Source organism: Loxodonta africana, chromosome 7 (genome assembly GCF_030014295.1).
Source record: "Loxodonta africana isolate mLoxAfr1 chromosome 7, mLoxAfr1.hap2, whole genome shotgun sequence".
NCBI classification, from domain to species: domain Eukaryota; kingdom Metazoa; phylum Chordata; class Mammalia; order Proboscidea; family Elephantidae; genus Loxodonta; species Loxodonta africana.
The window spans coordinates 50,016,938-50,040,576 of NC_087348.1; the positions used below are offsets into that span (position 1 = coordinate 50,016,938).

At 39.1% G+C, this 23,639-nt stretch overlaps 1 protein-coding gene across 3 annotated transcripts in view; it reads right to left on the reverse strand.

Moving 5' to 3' along the window:
* HIPK3 (homeodomain interacting protein kinase 3) overlaps window positions 1-21,962 on the reverse strand; it is a 104,082-nt gene extending 82,120 nt beyond the window's left edge. The window contains exon 1 of one of the 3 annotated variants that reach the window (XM_010592142.3): window positions 21,460-21,962. The gene's annotated coding sequence lies outside the window, so the exon portion shown is untranslated. Of the gene's footprint in view, window positions 1-20,626; window positions 20,753-20,852; window positions 21,147-21,459 lie in introns of those variants that run through there. The other 2 variants (XM_064288312.1, XM_023550746.2) reach the window with 2 other exon arrangements.
* Between the last annotated feature and the right edge of the window lie 1,677 nt (window positions 21,963-23,639).

Sequence of the window (23,639 nt, forward strand, 5' to 3'; positions counted from 1 at the left end):
ACAGGGATTGGACTGGACTATGGGATGGCAAATGATACTGGTGAAAAACGAGCTTCTTGGATCAAGTAGACGCATGAGGCTATGTTGACATCTCCTGCCTGGAGGGGAGATGAGAGGGCAGAGGGGGCCAGAAGCTGGCCATACAGACACGAGAAGAGGGAGGGAGTATGCTGTCTCACTGGGGTGAGAGCAATTAGGAGTGTAAAGCAGGGTATATGTAAGTTTTTGCATGAGAGACTGGCTTGATCTGTAAACTTTCACTTAAGGCACAATAAAAATCAATTAAAAAAAAAAGTAAGATGTCATTTTACAGCCATCAGACTGGCAAAATGAAGTAGGACAATACCAAGTGTTGAAGAGGTAGAAGAGTAACAAGAACTCATATACTAAGGTAAGAAATATGCCACTTTGGAAGGCAAAGCTGAAAATGGGCATGCTCTATAATCCAGCAATTCTTCTTCCAGACATATACCCTGCCTAAAGGAACTCTCACACTTAAGTACCTTGAAACATGTAAAACAATGTTCACTGTAGCACTGTAGTGACAAATTTTTTAGATAATCTAACTGTCAAAAAAGGAATAAAGAGTATATTACTCATACATTACAATGTACACACCATGTTAAGCGTAGCTTATATACAATTATCATATATTTATGTACCATGAAAAAGGAAGTAATTATAAGTGTAACATCACTAATTTTAAGACGCATCCCAATTTCAGGATGTTAAAATGTGAAAAAAAAGTGCACGTTGGAATTGACAAAGTGCAGCAAAATGAATACACTGGAGCCACATGTACCAATGTGGATAAATCTGAAAACAAAAATGTGAAAAACAAACTGCAGAAAAACATGCATCATTTGTAAAGTTAACAGCAGACAAAACTGAACAGTGCTTTTAGATATATTAAACCAAAAAAACCAAGCCCGTTGCAGTCAAGTCGATTCCGGCTCATAGCAACCCCACGGGACAGAGGAGAGCTGCCCCATGGAGTTTACAGTGAGCACCTGCTGGATTTGAACTGCCACCTTCTTGGTTAGCAGCCATTGCTCTTAACCACTATGCCATCAGGGTTTCCAGATATATTAAGTATGTGGTAAAAGTATAAAAACATGCACAGAAATGATAAATATGCCAGAAAAAAGGCGGGGGAGGGGCTGAGGGGGGACTTCAACTATCTGTTCTATTTTGAAAGATGGATGGCAGTTGCAGAGGAAATTATTCTGGTACTCTCCATACTTTCATAGCCTGAATTTATATTAATTTTTAAATTAAGGGAAAAAAATCCATCACAGAATACAAATAACCTCTTTAAATTTTTTAAGTTAGAAAAATTAACCATTTTAAGTTTATTTCATTAGTATATCTAACCAGTCATAATCTATGTCATCTATTTTCTTTCAGTTCAAATTAAGTGAAGATATTTAGGAACAGAAAGATCCAATGATGAATAAAACATGTTTTTTCCATCAATGAACTCCTTCTAGTAAGAGGGAAACACATGTACACACATGACATCACTGATGAGGGCAGTCACATAACGATGTACAAGGCACACTGGTAGCAAAGAAAAAGGGCTTTAAGAGAGATAACCTATGAACTAAGTTTTGATGAATAATAGAAAGGAGTGCTGTGTGCAGGTAAGATTACATTCCATGTAGTGAAAAGAAACTGCATATGTAATGGCAGAAACTACCTGAAAAACATAAAGTATTAGTTTTATTTGGCTAGAGCAGGAGCCCTCAGATTACAAGAAGCCAAATCTGGCCCAGCCTGTTTTTTAAGGCCCACAAGCTAAGAATGGTTTTTACATTTTTTAAAGCGTTTTTTAAAACAAACAAACAAAAACAAGGAATATGTGATAGAGGCCATATGTGGCCTACAAAGCCAAAGTATTTACTATTAAGCCCTGCACAGAAAATGTTTGCCAATATCTGGGCTATTACATACCTGCCAGTGGAGAGGGCAGCTGCAGAAAAAAAAAGATGATCCTTGAGAAGAAAGACAACCTTAGAAATAAAAGAGAACAGCTCATGAAGATCTTTGTCGTCCATGCTACGGAAGCTGCAGGTAATAGGGTACAACTGAAGGGCTTTAAACAGAAAAGCAATATAACTGTATTTGTTTCAGAAAGATCGCTGCGTCAAAGATGTAAAGGATACAGGAAAGGAAATGGAGGCTACAGTTAGAAGACTACTGTAATAATTTAGATAACAGATGACCGAGGGCCTGAGGAAAGGCAGTGTTAAGGGAATAAAATTAAGAGTACTGAACGGCTCCATGGGAGAAAGATCTGCTTCTGTAAAGATTACAGCCAAGAAAACCTCACAGAGCAGTTCTACTCTATCACATGGGATCACTATGAGTCAAAATTGGCTCGATGGTACCTAACAACATCTGATTATAAACAGACAGACAGGTAGACATAGATAAATAGATAAGAGGAAGAACCACAGAACTTGGTGAGGAGTGAAAAAAAGGGAGGAATTGATACAACTATGTTCCTGGCTTGAAGAACTGATAGACAAATGATAATAGGAAATACCAGAAAAAAAGTAGAGAGGAAAAACTGAATTCAATTTTAAACACATTTGAGTTTGAGGTGCCTTGTGACTCAGTCTGAGTTCCATGAGTCGTAGAACCTTAGGGATAGAACTTCACGCAGGTGGTATACTTGGGAAGTGATCCCGGGGGCAGGAGTGAGAAAAACGGGGAATGTAAGTCAGGAAAAGAGGGAAAACCAATTAATAAATGTAAAGGAAATGATGGAATTTAAAATTCACCATTTGGCAACCATCATAATAATAACTGATTCAGATAATAATAAAGGGTCAAAGTTTGAGTAACAGAATATAACTGTTGGGAGACAACTCTCCAAGAGTCTCTCATGCTTCTGCCCCTCTTGCATGCTGGGGCACTGACTACACCTTTGTTTTAGACTCTCTTTTCGAGGATATTTGTATCGTGAACAGCCTTGCAAAGTACCTAGTGTCTCTCTCTTGAGCAAAAGGCAGGTTGTTTATTGTGCAGGATAACATCCAAGATAATGTCTCCCACCGAGGAAAAGGTCAGAAAGGGTGACTGCACATTATAAAAGATTCGAGTTTCCTAAACTCAGGGTTCCTCTCTTGTAATGCAACTTCTTTTGTACAGGCATTACCTGGCCCTGTTCGCATCATCCTGCGGGGACTGAGTCAAGGAACCAGTACAAATATTGACACACTGGATTCTGCTATTGCCAGGAGTAATAAAGTCCATTATCTCTGGCCCAGGAATGTCATATCTTCTGCCAGCACCCATGGCTAACTTGTTAGCTTACAAGACCTTTCACAGTTCTTGAAAATTACACGGTTTCGTGGTACATCCCCACAAGATACACATTTAATTAAAAAGGAGAAACCTGGCAAATGTCACTTTAACCAAGTGATCTAAATTAAAATCACTAGTAATGGGATATACTGACATCATGTTCCTCCTGATACAACGCACCAAGAAGAACACAACACCTCTCTGTGACATATATAACTGAACATGAGAGAACAAACCAATCCAAGCTACAAGCCGTTCTACGAAATAACTGGCAGTATTCTTCAAAATACTTCGTACATTCCAGGTTCCCCTTATTAATGGATGTTTGTAGCTGTTTCTTCTCATTTTGAGTTGTGCCAAAATAAGGAGTTGTGCCAAAAGTACGAAGTGTGATTCTAGGAAAACTGGAAATCGTCAAAAATGAAACAGAGTGCATAAACATCGATATCCTGGGCATTAGTGAGCTGAAATGGACTGGTATTGGCCATTTTGAATCAGACAATCATATGGTCTGCTATGCAGGGAATGACAACTTGAAGAGGAATGGCATTGCATTCATTATCAAAAAGGGCATTTCAAGGTCTATCCTGAAGTTCAACATGTCAGTGATAGGATAATATCCATACACCTACAAGAAAGACCAGTTAATACGACTATTATTTAAATTTACAGACCAACCACTAAGGCCAAAGGTGAAGAAATTAAAGATTTTTACCAGCTTCTACAGTCTAAAATTGATTGAACATGTAGTCAGGATGCATTTGATAATTGCTGGTGATTGGAATGAGAAATCTGGAAATGAAGAAGGATCAGTAGTTGGAAAATATGGCTTTGGTGACAGAAATGATGCAGGAGATCCTACAACAGAATTTTGCAAGACCAACCACTTCTTCATTGCAAATACCTTTTTTTCACCAACATAAACAGCAAATATACACATGGACCTCACCAGATGGAATATACAGGAATCGAATAGACTACATCTGTGGAAAGAGGCGATGGAAAAGCTCAATATCATCAGTCAGAACAAGGCGAGGGGCTGACTGAGGAACAGATTATGAACTGCTCATATGCAAGTTTAAGTTGAAACTGAAGAAAATTAAAATAAGTTCAAGAGAGCCAAAGTACGACCTTAAGTATATCCCAACTGAATTTAGAGGCCATCTCAAGAACAGATTTGATGCGATGAACACTAATGACCAAGAAGACCAGACAAGTTCTGGAATGACATCAAGGACATCATACATGAAGAAAGCAAGTGGCCATCAAAAAGACAGGAAAGAAAGGATCAAAGCAGATCTCAGAAGAGACTCTAAAATTTGCTCTTGAATGTTGAGTAGTTAAAGCAAATGGAAGAAATGAAGTAAAAGAGCTAAGCAGAAGATTTCAAAGGGCAGCTTGGGAAGACAAAGTATTATAATGACATGTGCAAAGAGATGGTGGTAGAAAACCAAAAGGGAAGAACATGCTCGGCATTTCTCAAGCTGAAAGAACTGAAGAAAAACTTTAAACCTCGAGTTGCAATAGTGAAGAATTCTGTGGGGAAAATATTGAACGACACAGGAAGCATCAAAAGAAGACGGAAGGAATACACAGGATCACTATACCTAAAAGAACTGGTTGATATTCAGCCATTTCAGGAAGTAGCATATCATCAGGAACCAATGCTACCGACAGAAGTCCAAGCTGCACTGAAGGCACTGGCGAAAAACAAAGTTCCAGGAATTGACAGGATATCAACTGAGATGTTTCAACAAACAGATGCAGTCAGAAGTCCTCATCCGTCTATGCCAAGAAATTTGGAAGACAGCTACCTGCCCAATCGACTGGAAGAGATCCACATTTATGCCTATTCCCAAGAAAGGTGATCCAACTGAATGCAGAAACTATCAAACAATATCATTAACATTACACGCAAGTAAAATTTTGTTGAAGAGCATTCAAAAGTGGCTGCAGCAGTTATGTCAACAGGGAACTGCCAGAAATTCAAGCTGGATTCTGAAGAGGACGTGGAACCAGGGATATCATTGCGCTGTCAGATGCATCATGGCTGAAAGCAGAGAATACTAGAAAGGTGTTTACCTGTGTTTTACTGGCTATGCCAAGGTATATCAATAATTTGTTATAATCAACTATATGGATATGGATAGTAACAAATTATTGCGAAGAACGGGAATTCGAGAACACTTAATTGTGCTCATGAAGAACCTATACAAAGATCAAGAGGCAGTCGTTTGAACAGAACAAGCAGATATCGCATGATTTAAAGTCAGGAAAGGTGTGCATCCGGGTTGTATACTTTCACCATACCTATTCAATCTGTATGCTGAGCAAATAATCTGAGAAGCTGGACTCTCTGAAGATGAACAGGACATCAAGACTGAAGGAAGACTCATTAACAACCTGCGTTATGTAGATGATACAATCTTGCTTGCTGAAAGTGAAGAGGACTTGAATCACTTATTGATGAAGATCAGAGACTACAGCCTTCAGTATGGATTATACCTGAACATAGAAAAAACAAAACTCCTCACAACTGGAACAATAAGCAACATCATCATAAACAGAGAAAAGATCGAAGGTGTCAAGGATTTCATTTTACTTAGATCCACAACCAACACCCAAGGATGTAGCAGTCAAGAAATCAGAAGATGCACTGCATTAGGCAAATCTGCTCAAAAGACCTCTTCAAAGTGTTGAAAAGTAAAGATGTCACCTTGAAGATGAAGGTACGCCTGACCCAAGCCATAGTGTTTTCAATCGCCTCATACGCATGTGAAAGCTGGGCAATGAATAAGGAAGACTGAAGAAGAGTTGATACCTTCAAATTGTGGTGTTGGCGAAGAATACTGAATATACTACGGACTGCCAAAACAATGAACAAATCTGTCTTGGAAGAAGTACAATGACAATGCTCCCTAGAAACAAGGATGGCGAGACTACGTCTCACATAGTTTGGACATGTTATTGGGAGCGATCAGTCCCTGGAGAAGGACATCATGCTAAGTAGAGGGTCAGTGAAAAACAGGAAGGCCCTCAAGGAGATGGATTGACACAGTTGCTGCAACAATGGACTCAAGCATAACAAGGATTGTGAGGGTGGCGCAGGACTGGGCAGTATTTTGTTCTGTTGTACATAAGGTCGCTATGAGTCGGCACTGACTCAACGGCACCTAACAACAACAACACTCTTCAAAATGTCCACGTTAAGAAACAACACAAAGACTGAGGAACTTTTCAGATTACAGAAAACTAAAGGGAACTGAACAGTCTTTGCTTTTAGGAAACAATTCGGCGTAAAGGGGTATCATGCCTGCAACTTACTCTCAAAAACTTCAAGGAAAAAAAGTAATAAAGAAAGCTATAGAGAGAAAAGGAAAAAGCAAATGGGATAAAACGTTAACATTTGAAGAATCTAGCTGAAAGGCATGCAGGAATTCATTGTACTATTGTAATTTTTTACAGGTCTGAATTTTTGTCAAATGACAAGTTAAAGGGACAAAAAGAATATATGAGTAATGGGTATAAAACAATGTCTTTCTAGCCCAAGGATGCTCTTCCATGGTCACTCATTTCTGAATCAACTGTTGAATATCTCAGCCATGGCCCAGAGTACCTAACTAACATCTATAACCGTCAGGCACACAATGAGTGCCAGTGTTAATAAAAAAAAGTATTCCTAAGGAACAAGGGAAATTTTTTTCATTTAAAAGTATTAGTTTATTCACAATAGCTTCTGAAAGTACCGGTCACTGTAATTTCTTCAGTCACTAGAGATTAAAAAGTTGAATTTCATGCAGATCAAAACTACAGTGAGATACCATCTCACTCCAACAAGGCTGGCATTAATCCAAAAAATACAAAATAATAAATGTTGGAGAGGTTGTGGAGAGACTGGAACATTTATACACTGCTGGTGGGAATGTAAAATGGTACAACCACTTTGGAAAGTGATTTGGCACTTCTTTAGAAAGCTAGAAATAGAACTACCATATGATCCAGCAATCCCACTCCTTGGAATATATCCTAGAGAAATAAGAGCCTTCACGAGAACAGATATATGCACACCCATGTTCACTGCAGCACTGTTTACTATAGCAAAAAGATGGAAGCAACTAGGGTGCTCATCAACAGATGAATGGATAAATAAATTATGGTATATTCACACAATGGGATACTACGCATCGATAAAGAACAATGATGAGTTCAAGAAACATTTCATAATATGGAGGAATATGGAAGGCATTATGCTGGGTGAAATTAGTCAGCTGCAAAAGTACAAATATTGCACGAGACCACTATTATAAGAACTCAAGAAATAGTTTAAACAGAGAAGAAAATATTCTTTGATGGTTAAGAGAGTGGGGTGGGAGGGAGGGAGAGGGGGATTCACTAATTAGATAGTAGACGAAAACTATTTTAGGTGAAGGGAAAGACAACACACAATACAGGAGAGGTCAGCACAACTGGACTAAGCCAAAAGCAAAGAAGTTTCCTGAATATGACCTAACGTTTCCAAGGGCAGAGCAGCAGGGACAGGGGTCTGGGGACCATGGTTTCAGGGGATATCTAGGTCAACTGGCGTAACAAAATGTATTAAGAAAACATTCTGCATCCCATTTTGATGAGTGGCATCTGGGGTCTTAAATGCTAGCAAGCAGTCATTTAAGATGCATCAACTGGTCTCAACCCACCTAGAGCAAAGGAGAATGAAGAACACCAAAGACACAAGGTAAATATGAGCCCAAGAGACAGAAAGGGCCACATAAATCAGAGACTACATCAGCCTGAGACAGGGAGAACTAGATGGTGCCCTGCTAACCCACTGCTACTTACTACCAATCACTGCTTTGACAGGGAACACAACAGAGAATCCCTGACACAACAGAAGAGCAGTGGGATGCAGACCTCAAATTCTCATAAGACCACACTTATGGTCTGACTGAGACTAGAGGGACCCAGGAGGTCATGGTTAGCCCAAGATTGGAACCATTCCCAAAGCCAACTCTTTAGACAGGGATTGGACTGGACTATAAGATGGAAAATGATACTGGTGAGGAGTGAGCTTCCTGGCTCAGGCAGACACATGAGACTATGTGGGCAGCTCCTGTCTGGAGGTGAGATGAGAAGGCAGAGGAGGACAGGAGCTGGTTGAATGGACACGGGGAATACAGGGTGGAGAGGAGGAATGTCCTGTCTCATTAGGGGGAGAGCAGCTGGGAGTACATAGCAAGGTGTATATAAGTTTTTGTACGAGAGACTGACTTGATTTGTAAACTTACACTTAAAGCACAAGGAAAGAAAAGGCTGAATTTCATTATGTGATCCAATAATTTTTTTGACAATAAAAAGGACTCTTCATTCTTGAAAAGACTGAGAACCATAGTACTAGTGTATATAACGCTCTATAGACAAAAAAATGAAACTACATAGCCAGTAATATTCAGACAATAAAATGAGGGTTTTTGGGGGGGCTTTTTTCAGTCACACTTTTTGTTTCACTGCTCAATTACTTTGTTTAAAGGCATATTTATAAAAGACAAAATAACATGTCTTCTTGGAAATAAAAGGCAGGATACGTTAGAAAATAAAATTTTAGTAAAAACAGTGAGTGAGTTTAACTCCACTGGCCAATTAAGTTCCAGTATTTTAAATATCTTTCTCATTGACGGTTTCTTTTACCAGCATTCTACCCAGAAAAACCACTTACACTAAAGCATTTCATGTAAGAAATAAATGACTTTACATAAATAAACCATCACATATTGTAACACTTCATAAACTAAACCTGCCGTCTGAGGTGCCTACAAAAACATTTGAATATACTGAAGTCTTGGATATTTTCCAGCAGTACTGTGAACAAAGCATCTAGAGAATGTGTTGACTATCACACAAATCAGCATGCTAAATAACAAGCTTCATCTGACTTAGCAGAATGTTCCAACTTTTGGAACAGAAAATGACCTGTTGGACATTTCAAACCTGCTAGAAATCACCCTGCCAACTGTACAAATCTTTACTTTAGAAAGGCTAGAAAAGAGTTAACTCAGAACAGCATGTAAGAACTACTCTTAGGAAAGTCTATAATTTTCTACATTTTTTTACAACTGTATAAAATAAAAAACCAGAAATGGAAATACTGACAGATAGGTTAACTAAAGATAAAAAAAAAAAAAAAGTTCATCTCTCTCCTCCTTGGAGTAAATTCTAAGATTAACAATTCAAATCTAGTTTATAAAATTTAAGTACAAAAGAAAATTTCTGATTTCAGTTCTTCATACAATGACCAATACCAACAATGGACTATCAGAAAAAGTAAACTATTTTATAAGTTTGGGTTATAGACAACTCTCTTAATAGCAAGGCAAATGCCTTACTTTCCTACTTTTTACAGAAAAACCTGTCCTAAAAGAACTACCATGAAACTTCTATTTCTTATAGAAATTCAGGCAAAGATAAATACCAAAGGCCAAGGTCAAATGATCCTTACCAGAAGACCTCCTAAACTGATCAACCTCTAAAACAACTCAGATCAACAGATGAAGCTGAATCTTAGATTAGTAAGTTAATCAAATACCCACTACTGACACAGCAATATAAAGAAAGAAGAAATTTCTGCTGGTAAATTAAGACTTTTTACAAGAGAAAATGAGTCAATATTTTAAATGAACATCTTTAGAATCAACAGTCAAGTTCCACAAAACTTTTCAAATATATGGGCTACCCTAAACAACCCTAAGACTCCCATTTTATATTTCCAATAGTACAACATGCTACATTCACACCTGAAAGAGATCACTCCAGTGTAATGTATACCACAAGAGTTAAAATTCTAAAAACCAGTGAAATGGTAACAAGTCCACACACACGCACACACACACACGCACAAACAGTAGACAGTTCTACATCTGGAGGAGCAGTAAAGACAAAAATCTACAGCTGTATAAACTTGGTTATAGTGCTTTAGTTTTGAGAAATCTTTACATAAGTCATCTTAAAGCTTGAAAAAATAAACTATAACAAGAAAAGTCAACTATTTCTACTTTCCAAATTCTGTGAAGATCCAAGATGGTCCTAATGTGATCTCCACTGCTGAATTCAAAGTCAGTTTGTTTTTTTAACAAAATGCTCTCTTCTCTACTCAATACATTAGTTGTAAGACATGCCACTTCATATAAACATCCTTTTTCAGTAATGAAGTAATTTTAAAAGCCTTTCTAATGTAGAAATACTCCTTTTTTTTTTTCCAAAGGTTAACTATCATATGCATCTGCTCAACTGAGGATGGCCATTCACAGTGGTCTCAGGAAACTAGGCTTCAGGAAAATCTGACCTATGGTATCAAGTCAGAAAGAATGGGAAAAACAGAAATGAGACTGTGTTAAGAAAAATAAAGATCTGTTCTTATTCTCATGACAAACTTGAGGATGGGGACAAGGCAGGGATTTTCAACAGGTTTTCCTCAGGAAAGCCAGAACAAGCTGAGGAACAATTTAAGTCACAGACCTAAAGAGAAAAACAAGCAGCTTCTCCAAACGGCACCCTCAAAGAAAGGGCACTGGATTCTTTGAAATCTATTAGGGCTCTAACTACCTCTAATTATTAACTTTTTTAAGGAACACACTGATGGCTTGTTTGCGATAAGCTGTGCACTAAAGCTATGCAGATTTACATGGACCTAACAAGGGTCACAACATAAAGATTTCTTTCTTCCATTGCCAGCCCCACAGAAAAACTGAGAATTTTTTTACACTAGTGTGAAAAGTCACACTGTTAGTACCTGATACTATAAAATTATATGTATCAGAATTATAACAATAAGAAAAATCTATTTCTTCAGGTTTACCTGGCTGATAGGATAAAAAAAATGCCATCAACATACAAAAAGAGAAAAAGATAATCGAGAAAGTAATTCAGTTTAAAATTGCATAAGTAACTAATAACTATAACATCTCCAGGTTAAGTTAAGGCTATCTATGGGTCCCATGGAAGAGAATAAAGAAAAATACGGTAAATCATTTGATTGAAAATGGCTGCAATGTAGTTACAGTTTACTGATGAGGAATTTATTCTCAGACGGTAACTGAAATTTTTTTATTAACCAAAATTGAGCTCATGTCATTTTTCAGGTATTTGTAAAAAAAAAAAAAAAAAGCCTAGATAGAACCTCAAGTCTGAAAATAATGATTACATATTAATTATACATAATGAAAATACCAAAATAGCCATTTTATAAAATATTTACTATGTTAACACTTCAAATGTTACTTATTCATAGCAACCTTGCAAACTGAGTAAAAATTACCACTAAGCCAGTACCATTACCTGGAATCAGACTGATAGAAAAGGTATACTAGCCTAATATGTGAAATTTAATATATTTTGCCATAAAAACATGAAAAGACACACACTGTTCACTCCAAGAACAGATGGAATTACACCAGAGCAACCATTTTTAAATTATTCGATTACTGTAAAATTACAAAACATTTAGGTAAAAAAGGTATTACTTTCCAGTCATTTTAATGTAGATTTTATTATAAACTCACAGTCATAATATAACTTGATATGCCCATTTATTCTCTTATAGATTATCTTAGCTATTATTTTGACTTTAAAAAAAAAACTGTTGCCATGAAGTCAATCTTGGCTCATGGCAACCCCAAGTGTTACAGAGTAGAACTGAGGTCCATAGGGTTTTTTTTTTTGGACTATAATCTTTTCAGAAGCAGATTGCCAGAGCTCTTTTCTGTGGAGCTGACAGGTGAGTTCAAACCACCAACCTTTTGATTAGTAATCAAGTGCAAACCATTTGCTGCCACTCAGGACCTGAATAGCAGCACAATATTCCACCATATGTGCATATCATAATGTACTTAACTACTATCCCCCTTAAAGAGCCCTGGTAGCGTAAACGGTTAAGCACTCAGCTGCTAACAGAAAGGCTGGCAGGTAAGCTCCACAGAAGGAAGACCTGGCAATCTGCTTCTGTAGATTATAAACAAGAAAACCCTGTGGGGCAGTTCTACTCTCTTACATGGGGTCGCTGAGTCACAATCAACTGGATGGCACCCAACAACAGCATGGTGTTTTCCCCTGGCTGAACCACCTTTTTTTCTAGGTTTTTTTCACTACTCACATAAAGTTAGGGTAAACATTTTCATATAAATCACTTTTTGTACGTTCTTAATTTTCTTAGTATGGATTTACAGAAAGGTGACTTGATAAAAAAAATACATACTGTCAAATTCTGCTTTGCAAAACACAGGTGTATTGTGTTTTTGTTTTTGGTGCTGTTGTTGTTAGTTTTTAATGCCACCCACCAGAAACAAATAGTTTAAGATTTAAAGTTTCAAACATAAACAAACTGAAACAGAAATAAAAATTCTGGTGAGCATACTAGACAGGAAATACAGATGTGGAAATCAGATAATTCAGTTTGAGGTAGCTGTGGGGGGTGAAATACGGAGAGTTTCAATGGGCAGTTCAAAACCCGGTAGAGTGCTCAGAATTGATCAGTGTAAATTACGGAATGGAGGCGATCCTCTGGAGGAGTGTATAAACGAAGAATAAAAGAGAACTACAACAGGAAGAGGTAGGAAAAGTTACTGAATGAGATTCACAAGCAAAAAGAGAAGAATGTGTCCCAGACACCCCTCTAGAGCAAGGTCGCCAGCCATGTCAAAGGCTGCAAGGAAATAAGAAATGCTAAAGACCATAGTCAGGCCACTGGAGTTAGCACCTAGGAAGGAACTGGGGAGATGAGTAAGAGTAATTTCACTACAGCAGCGTGTGCAGAGCCATACTGCCAAGAGCTAAGAATTAAATAGAAATCTAAGTGGAAGGTAAAGTATGCATTTTAAAAGTTTGGATGAAAAGACAGACAGGGCCATAGGCTGCAGAAGGCACAGTTAAGAGATGCCTACTTAAACTCCCAGAGGTGGAATCCCTGAGTGCGGAAAAAGAGCGAAGGAAAAAAAGGGAACTTGAAGCTACAGAACAGGCTCAAGATGCTGAAAAATACAATACAGAATGAAATTCACAATAGAAAATATGTGATAATCTTGTAGAGGAGAAATGCTTCGTTCCTTGAGAAAGGAGCAAAAACACGAAGAGGTGGTGGGTGGTGGGGGTACTGTTAACTGCTGTCAAGTCGATTCCAGCTCTTGGTGATTCCATGTATGTCAGAACCATGCTTCACAGGGTTTTCAAGGCTGTGACCTTTCAGAAGCAATCGCCAGGCCTGTCTTCTGAGGTTCCTCTGGGTGAGTTTGAACCGCCAACAAATCGGCTACTAGTTGAGCACATAATGGTCCACCTACCCAAGGACTCCAAGTTCAGAAACGGAGGGTTGGAAATCTGGAGGAAGTTCATGTCTATAGGCCCCCATCTCAGCCGCTAGAAGTAAAGGACGCGGAAGTAGAGAAGAGTTATGAGAAGACAAATGTATACATGACACATTCACAAGCACTTGGTCAGGCACAACAAGCTATTCAATAAAAATGCTATCCTTTGGTTAAGATATATATGTAGAGTATAGCATGCCTAGATTTCAATATTTTTATAATAATAATACTATATTTGATTCTATAAAGTCTGTTAGGCATTTTGGGCGATATAAAAACCCTGACCTGAGGGAACAGTTCAGATGTTATATTTTTAAACATAACCTTTCCCCATAATGTACCATAACTGACTTCTGAAAGTTATGATTGAAGTATTTCATTTTCTTCCAATCAAATTAATGGGAAATAATTTCAAACTGGAGATAACCTTCCAACGTGAGGTACTTTAAAGGGATATTACAAATTACAGAGTAGGCTCTACAAATACTTTCAGAAATGCCACATTAGGCTTAGACAGGGCAACTGACAAGGCAAACACTCCAACTATTTTCTACTCAGAGCTACTGGCAAACCAATTATTTTATAGTCCCAAAAATCCGAGGTTAGTTTCCATATAGAATTCAATTTTAAATACACATGTATAAAATACCAAAAGGTTACCAAATTATAAATGTCATTAAGAATATGGTATTATGTACAATTATAATAGGAAAAATGCAATATAATACTCATCCTTTGGCATATCTTTGCTTTTAAGGACAAGTAAAATATACTTTCGATTTATGTAAATACACAAATGATATTCTTTCTGAATGGTGGTTTCAAATAAATTATGGCTAGCAATTTCAAAATTCAAAACCTATAAAAAGTACTTTAAAATATGATTCTATCCAAAAAAAGTGGGATTCTTCTAGCTATACCGCGTTTTCGCCTTCTATTTTCTTTGCACAGGTTGGCAAAGAATTAGGGATTTGGAGGGCTCTGCATTCTAAATTTAGGAGAAAGGGAATATAGCTAGAAATGGCAAATCTAACAGAATTTCCTCAGGCAATGCTAGAACTGTGCGTGTCCAGAAGGAAAAAACATGAGAACATCAGAACTGGATTACTAACCGTATTTGAGAAACAAGGCCTTCCCTTGATATAAATTAAATTAACTCATAATCTATAGCATATAGTATGTCTCTATAAGATGATTACAGACTATTAAACTAGTCTTGATGTCATCACAAAAACAAAATCCACACGTATTTTTAAAGAATTTTTTTGGCTTTAAACACTACAAGGACAGCAGTGAGTATTTACACAACTAACAAAATGAAACAGTCTTAAGAAGTTTGAATGTGCTAAATTTAAATCATTATTTTTAGTAGATAATGTTTTCCTAGTCAGGTGAACCCAATGCTGGAGAGTCGATTCCCACTTGTAGCGACCCTATAGCACAGAGTAGAACTGCCCCATAGGGTTTCCAAGGAGCACCTGGTGGATTCAAACTGCCAACCTTTTGGTTAGCAGCCATAGCTCTTAACCACTACTCCACCAGTGTTTCCCAAGTCAGGTATACCTATACAAATATAAAATTCACAATACTTAGCTAATTTCAGACCATGTCTTATCTTCCTCATTTATAGCACAGAACCTTGCACTTAGTGGACACTTAAATATCTACTAGAAATAATAGTTTTCATACAAATATTTTATCATTGCATTATCCACTATAATAAGATTTCATTTATTTGTGAACAGAGGCTGTGATCCAATGACAACAAAATATATATAGTATACTAAACAGAGACTAAAAATACAATATTTTTGGACCCAATACTAATCTTATTTAACTTTAAATTAAAATACAAAACTACAATTACTACACTGCGGAGATACTTGTACTGTCTCCACTGAAGCTGTCTGATTACAAGTTGGCCCCAAATGTATTTGTTTTATTCTAAGAATGCAGTGAAGCAAAGCATCACAGCTACAGGCCATATAGCAGCATAACCTGTAATTCCATTGTGACTTTGTCACCATACCCTATTTAATCTCAACAGAAGTTGTAATCAGTTACATATTTAAAGCCCTCAGATGTGCTGATCACTTTGGAAAAAACGCCTCTAGAAAGTCAGGTTCAATTTTCAATATGTTATCACTCTATCTAACTTATTAACTATTTAAAACTGTAGCATTATATACCTAAAGTCATACAGTTTACCAAACCTACAAGCCTCTTTTTGTATTATTAAACAGATAACACACACTTGAAATTTACACAAACAAAATTTTTAGGCTTTTAAGTAACAGGGATAGGAAACATCTTGTAAGCAAGTTATTTCCACAAATTTTTCAAAGCTTACCATTTTCTTTAGAAAACTGAAAAATATTTTGTATAATTTACAAATAATATACAACAAAGTGGGGGAAGTTAAAGAATTTGAAGTTAACATAAGTGTTCTCAGCAAGTCAAACATTTTTTTAAATTTTTTTCTAAAATGGAATTACTGGCTAGACAAATACAGACAAGTTTTATATTTTCTATCAAGCCTTAAAGACAATTTTTTTGGTAGGTCATATGTAATCAAACATGGCTATAAAATTTAAAAAGGGGGGGCTCGTATTCCATTCATCTATTTATCTCAATATGTATCAAAACATAAACAATTCTTTTCCATTAGAAAAAAGTGTTCTAACATAAACAATTATGCAAAATAAAAAGGAATTATTTCTGACCAGCCCTGCCAAGCATTCATTTCCATGTAACCAAGAGTAAAGAATCAGTCTCTTACAACTTAGATTCTTATCTAAAGAAAAAAAGTACAACTCGAAGAAACAAAATTCCACATTTCCTTTTATTACGCTCTATAAATTAAATCCTCACTTCTTTTAAGTGTAATCTTTTTGTTTAAACAAAAAAAAAGACAAATTTAGCAACAAAGAAAATGCAATGTAAAACTGTATCTAAAAATCTAATCTTTTAAACAAGACATGTAAAATCAACTATATGACAGGTATTCAAGAAGTCTGGGTTTTAATTCACATAGTTTGAAAAACTTAAATTCATGTTACGGTCCCTTAGTTTTATTTTTAAGGATCCCCAAAAACTAAAAAAAAAAAAAAACTATTAATCAAACTCATGTTAATAGCAATGATAATTTCTATGCTCTTCATTTCAGGTTAGGCCTGTAATTTGTAAGACATTTTCAAAGAATCACACAGGTATCTCCCCTAAATTCTACATTTCAGATTGAAGAAGACACAAAGAGGGAGGCAATAGAAAAGCAAAAAAAAGAGAGAGATTTAAAAGCTAAAGAACGATATGTTGTTATTTCACAAGACTGATCATTTATCAGGTGTCACTGGCTTATTCTTAATCTTTCCCCCACGCCACCACAATTTTTTACTGACTTTACAAGTGAACTCTGGTCTCTAGCAATGTGAGCACTGAAATCAAAACAGGTTTCTTAGTCTACGAAATCCAAGTGAACCAAACTCTTACCCTACTGCTGCCCCATCTCTCCTACCTTACCAACTCTACTATCTTCCCTCCACTTAGTTTCCCACAGGAAGGAAAAATTCACATTCTTTTAGAAAATTAAGAAAGTGTTTGGTTCAAGTAAACAAAATACATTCAAGATCAAAAACAATGTCCTTGGTTTGTTTCATTTCAAAGACTTTGTGTTGGAAAAAGAAAGGTTTCTAAAGTATTGACTTGGCATTAACTACTAAATACAAAAGACAAAGGAAATCTGCTTAATGAGTTAGCTATCCCCAAACCAGGCCAGAACCACAAATAAAACCAGCTGCCATCCAGTCGATTCCAACTCATGATGACTCCGTGTGTGTCAGAGTAGAACTGTGCTCCCTGGGGTTTTCAATGACTAATTTTTCAGAAGTAGGCTGCCAGGTCTTTCTCCCAAGGTGCCTTTGGGTAGACTCAAACCTTCAACCTTTCAGTTAGCAGGTGAGCGTATTAACCATTTGCACCAGCCAGGGACTCCTAGACCACAAATGCCACCCCCAAAATATACTATTTTCAATGCCCCTCCAATTATTTTAATTTCCATATAAGTAGTAAGAGCAGATGTTCCAGGTTCCTGGCATAACAGTCGTGTGTTTCAGAATCAAGGCAGGGCTGCCTCTGTGTAATGAAATATAGCCCAGGTATCAACTGACAGGAACAGCCTGATCTGCTAAAAAGCTCAATGTCTAATTCGACAAACACTTATGTAAAATGTATAACAAACATCCTCCAAATATCTATTCTACCTTGGTCCTAACAGTGACTAAGATCCAAAAGGAAAACTATGACAAAGTTACAGAGCACCACACTAATATCAAGCTTTTTCTTTTTGTTTTTCCCAAAACCAATCTTAATTATACCAAGTCAACCAAGAAAAATGGATTATACTTCCTTAAGTCAGCCACATAAAGTTCCCTGCTACTTCTGTAAAAATCTCCACTGATTCAAAACTTCCAACTGCAAATATATATCCCCATTCAGCTTACATTAAGTCCTTAAAGGTTCTAGGCAAGATGCATTTTTGAAGCAGCTGGGTCCAGAACCCATAAGGAGATTTAAAATAATTCCTTCAGACTTCATTTGTATCAGATACAAAGGGAAAGCCCATAAAGGGCTTTCCACAGAGAGAAGTAATACTACATCCCAGTTACAGGGGGAGGGAGGAAGCTTTCAAAAAAATAAATACACTGACATACTCCTCCATTTTAACAAAGCCCTAGTAGTTTGTCTTTAGAAGTAACTTCTAAGTTAAACATACCACATTGGACATCTCAACTTCAGACATTAGGAAATTAGGACAGTTGCAATCCAGAAATTTTACAACAGAATATTTATTTTGAAAGCAACAATATAATCATATAGCAGTTAAGAGACAGTTAACAGTTAAGAGACTGCAATAACAACTTCTGGAAGGGGGTATTTTAAGTATGGAAATTTTTCAAAGTTCCTTCAGAAAACCCTTAAATCTAAACATTGCCACACCATTTTTTCATCTCCAAACTCAAACGTGACGCTGCAATGCAAACTACGTTTTTATACCTTTGACTCCGCCGTCACTAATTAAATTCTTGTCTACCATACACTCGTGCTTGGTGAACTGTTGCAACAAGAACAGAATATTAAGAAAATTAACTCCTCTTACCTGAAAAAATAAAGTTAACTTTAAAAGTTAACAGTCATTCTAAAATTGAAATGGAAAATAACAAGGAAACAAGTATTCCACTCAATGGATGTGAATCAGGTTTGGAAAATGGTATTCCAGCATTCTAAAATGTACATTTTCCCCCTTTCTCCTTTCCACATGCTTTCAGTGTTCATTTACCAAACCTTTAAATCAAAAAGTTCATTTGACAGCTGCTGCTTTTGAAAGTGGCAAGAAAAAGGCTTCCGACACCTTGCATTAGCATAAATGTCTACGTGCCCATGCCGTTCTTGCCACACCAACCTACCTCTGTAATTTGTACTCTACTTTATGGTACCCCATGACAGAACATCCAAAAAATTAAAATAGTATGATCTAAAGCTTCTTTTCAAGCGTGTTTACAAGAATTATCTCATAGAAACCATCCATTTTAATGTGACTCTAAAACCCCATGCCCAGAAGCCAATGACTGGTTTATAAGGAAGAAAATGACTAGTTCAATGGAAAAAGTATTATGACAATAAGCTAAGACTGGCTCATCATGTTATGATCTGCTTGCCTAATATGCATATTTAGCTACTGGAGTCAGCAATGTCCAAATATAAATGTGAAACATTTAATGGCCAGTTCTGTTCTAGATTTCAAGCTCATCTGACCTTTCTTAAACATAGTTTTAATCTAAGGTTCTTCACAAGTATTTAGGAAATATAGTCCCTAGAGTAAAAAAACGGATAAGAAGCAAACTGAAATCTTATTCAATTTTCCAATAAGTAAAAAGATAAAATATCCCAAAAAACCTCAAATATTTTAGCACAATTCTACCTTCAAATTAAAAACAATTAAGTTGCAAAAACAAAAGACAAGAACAAACCTCAAAGAGGTTGAGCATTATATTTCATAAATACGAGTTCGCTACACTTTATGAATGCAGCCATAACTATCCCAAGAAATACCCTCTTGATTTAAAAGTAAAGAACTTTATTTGGTTGGTTACATTTGAATTACTTTTAATAGCATGAAAACATAAGGTAATCAATAAAACCATAAGACTTTTTTTTAAAAGGTCAGTCGTATTTTGTTTACTTAAAATACTAAGCTTAATCACGACCTATCAAAACCTTATCTTTGCTCATTGTATAAAATTAGCACTGCACTTGCAAACATAAGCAGGATCTAGACTTATCAAACATATGGTGAGATATGTCTAACGTTAGGAAAATTAACTCCGACAATGTAGAATACAAATATTTTAACTGGGAAAAAACAAAATCCATGGGTCCTGCTCAAAAGTTTTCATCAAAATCTGATCAAAATGAGGACCTCTCAATAAAATTCAAAGCACCCAGCAATTAAACCTTTGAAATAAACTGAAATTGTTTGAATATAAATACTTCCACTTCAGAAGCTACACCTACCAAGCAAATACCTAAAATAGGAAGAAGGGGGGAAAAATGAGCCAAACAATCAGAAGGCGGTACGCACAAGCACAGACTGGTTTGCCAGCTAACTTCATCAACCCTGTATCAGAGAGACACCAAAATAAAATTGACAACAGAACCAACCATAAGCTTCCCCTGTATGTAAAAAAAACTTTGCTGTTGCTAATAAGAGTTCCTTATCATCAGAAACAGCAAGCTGACAGGTGGAAAAATAAATTCCCTAACAGGGCAGCAAGAGGTTGTGAAAACACGGTTCGGCAACTGAACGTGCAGTGTCTACTCAGTAAGGTCCAAGATAATTTATGGACACACCCTTCAGCACAATTCCTCAAGCAAAGACTGGGAAACAACAGGCTTCGCCGAGAGCCACATACCATTTTAAAACAGCCGTCTCCCTCCTGACAGGAAAACAGACATACTCTCATCGAAGCCTTTCTGCGAGTTCTCCCTGTACGGCGAGGGGAAGCGGGCGGCCGCCACCGTAGCGAGAGAAGCCGGCAACAGCCCCGCCGCGCGGCCGCCACGCCTTCCTCCCGCCGCGGCGAGGGGACGCGGAGCCGCGGATCACATTTCTCCTGCCCAACAATCACACGCACTCACGTCCCCGGAGTTGACACCCTCCAAACCCGCCGCTCTGCGACGCTGGTGACGGGGCCCCAAAGCTGGGGACGCGGCGATCGGCTGGGGCGCTCAAGTTGCGCGTGTGCGTGCGTGTGTGTTTGTTCCCCTTAATCAAAGAAAAGAGGTATCCGTAGTTACGGCCTAGGGCTGGGCTGGGGGAAGAGAGGCCCCCTGTGGGACCAAACAAAACTTCGGTTGCTGGGAACAGCCGTTGCGCAACCCTGGCAGAGGGAGGCCGGGGCCGCCTGGCCCGGCCCAAGCGTGGTTTCCCGGAGGCTGCGACACCGCGCGCAGGAACCACGCGCGGCCCCCGCGCCTGGCAGCCTCTGGCCTGGCGCGAACCCAGCCGCTGGGGAGCCGCCCGAACCGGGCCACACGGCGGGGGTTGGGAGGAAACTGGGAGCACGCAAGTGCTGGGGATGCTGCGGGGGACGCGGGACGCGCAGCGGGGGCTGGCCGCTCGGGGGAGGTCGGGCCCGGCCGGGGTCTCAACGATGATGGGCCCGATGGTCACCGGCCGCAGGCTTCGCGGACTGAGCTGGTCCCCCGCCCCAGGGTGGGGGCTCCCCTCGCCCTACTCCCTTACCTTCCTAGAGGCCCGAGCTTTCCCCTCTTCGGGCGGCCGCAACCCTGAGCATGTCCGGGGTGGGGCGCGGGGCCGTGCCGGGGACAGGGAGCCAGGCGCTTCAGCAGGCGGCACCACCCAGCCCGGGCTCAGCCCCTCTCCGCGGCCGCTGCCATCTTGTCCTGGCGGCTAAGAGGAAACGGCGAAACACCCTCCCCCGACCGCTGCTACTGCTGCTGCTCTGGCTGCTGAGCGCCGGGCCCGTCTCCCTCATCTTCCTTCCCAAGGATTTGGGGTGGGGACGGCTCGGATGGGGCGAGGACTGGTGAGAGGCCGCCCGGCCAGCCTCCGGCGGCTGGGGCCTACGGACGGCTCAGGGAGCGGGGCCCGCGGCAGTTGGGGCCCATTCCTGATGCCCCTCTCGGGAGAGGAGAGGAAAGAAGACAACCGGGAGAGGTGGCGACGGCGGGGCCCGCGGCTCGGCCTCCTCAGGTCGCCGCGTTGCCGGCAGTCGTCACCGAGGCAGCTGCCGCGGGCCGCCCCTGTCTTGGGCCCCTCCTCCGCGCCCGCCGGTCTCAGCCGCCGCCGCCTCCGCAGCGCCACCGCCCGCCCGGCCGCGCTGCGCGCGGACCCGGGGCAGCCCTGCTCGGCTCTGGCCGAGGCGCCTCCGCGAAGCCCCTCCCCGGTCCCGCCCGACCGCCCGCGCGCAGCCACGCCCTTGTAGCTCCCAGCCAGCGGCTTGGCCAGTAGCGGGTCGGACAGGCAGCTCCTTCACGGTAGCCCTCCCGCAAAAGAAGCATCCATCAGCGCCCGGTCTGTAGTTCTGAACCTCACTCTGGGCCCACCCAGCCAAAAATACATACTAAAAAAAAAAAAAAAAAAGGTCCTAAGTCCCAAAGAAAGAATTGAAATGCGGAAGCAGGATTTTACAGGCCTTTCGAGATCCCATAATCATAATACTCCCTTTTCACCCCTCTAGGATCTGTGTCTGGTTGGGTTGGTTGGATCTTAAGATCCAAAAATAAAGGGAAAGGCTTCATCAAGTGACCAATCCTTTCCCGCTCCCCCATCCCAGATTCAAGGGGAATTATAAAATCAGATTCAAGAACGGAAAAATGGCCCTCTTGAAAATTTCCAAGAGCATCTCTAGGGTCCAAAAACCCATCATTATGAATTAAGTTCACCCACCTCTGCACTGATGATTCTCCATCAAGTTAGTCCCACCCGAGACTAGTTTCCTTCCTCCTGGAGACTAAAAAGCAACAGAATGGCTCAACTCAAACCACGTAATCATAGAACCATAGAATTTTACAGATGGAAGAATCTTAGAGATCTTTGATTCAAACTCCTAATTTTAACTTAGGACAGGAGTTCAAAGAATTGTAAAGTGACCAAGGTTATATACGGCAAAGCATCGGTCTCCACTCCCTCTTGCCTTGCTCTTTTCCCTAGGAAACAACTGACCATATAAGTAGCTATCATTCTGAGTTTTTTTTTTGTTTTGTTTTTTTAATACTCGTTTCCTTTGTTTCTTTTTGTCCGGAATTAATGTTTAACCACTTGGGAACAGAACACCTTTCTCTAGAGAATCTAAGCGTCCTTTCTTTTTCCCTTCGTAATCTTCACAGGGAGGATTGCAATTACGACATATGTGTTTGTCCCCAGACATTTTTTATTGCAGTAACCGGGGCAGGGCAAAGGGAACAGCAGAATTGCTGCATACAATGCGACACTCCTGCTGCTTTTTAAACGAGAAAAGTATTTTGGATTGTGCCTTTAAAAGAGAAAAGGGGAGGATTCCCTGAGGCCCTTGGAAATAACATTTCTGAATGACAGTTGTTTTCTTCAAGTAAGGGAGGATAACCAATTGAAAAGTCTTCCAAAACAAAACAAAACAAAACAGTGTCTTTCAGAGATAGTAACATATTAAGCATTCCTTTTTACTTAGTATTTAGTTGCTTGTTATTAAAAAAAAAAGTTAAAAGAACCAAAAAAGGATAAAATCATTACTCAAAGGAGAAAGTTACAATAATAAAAAAAATTTATCAGAGAAACAAGCAAAATGTTACATAGAACGTCAAATTTTCAGAATTCTTGCAAACATTTCTCTAGGCTATCTCTAACAAGAGACTTCCATTCTCCATATTTGTGGCTTTGCTACATCTATGAAGAAGCAGAAAAGAGGAAAAAGGATTTTTTTT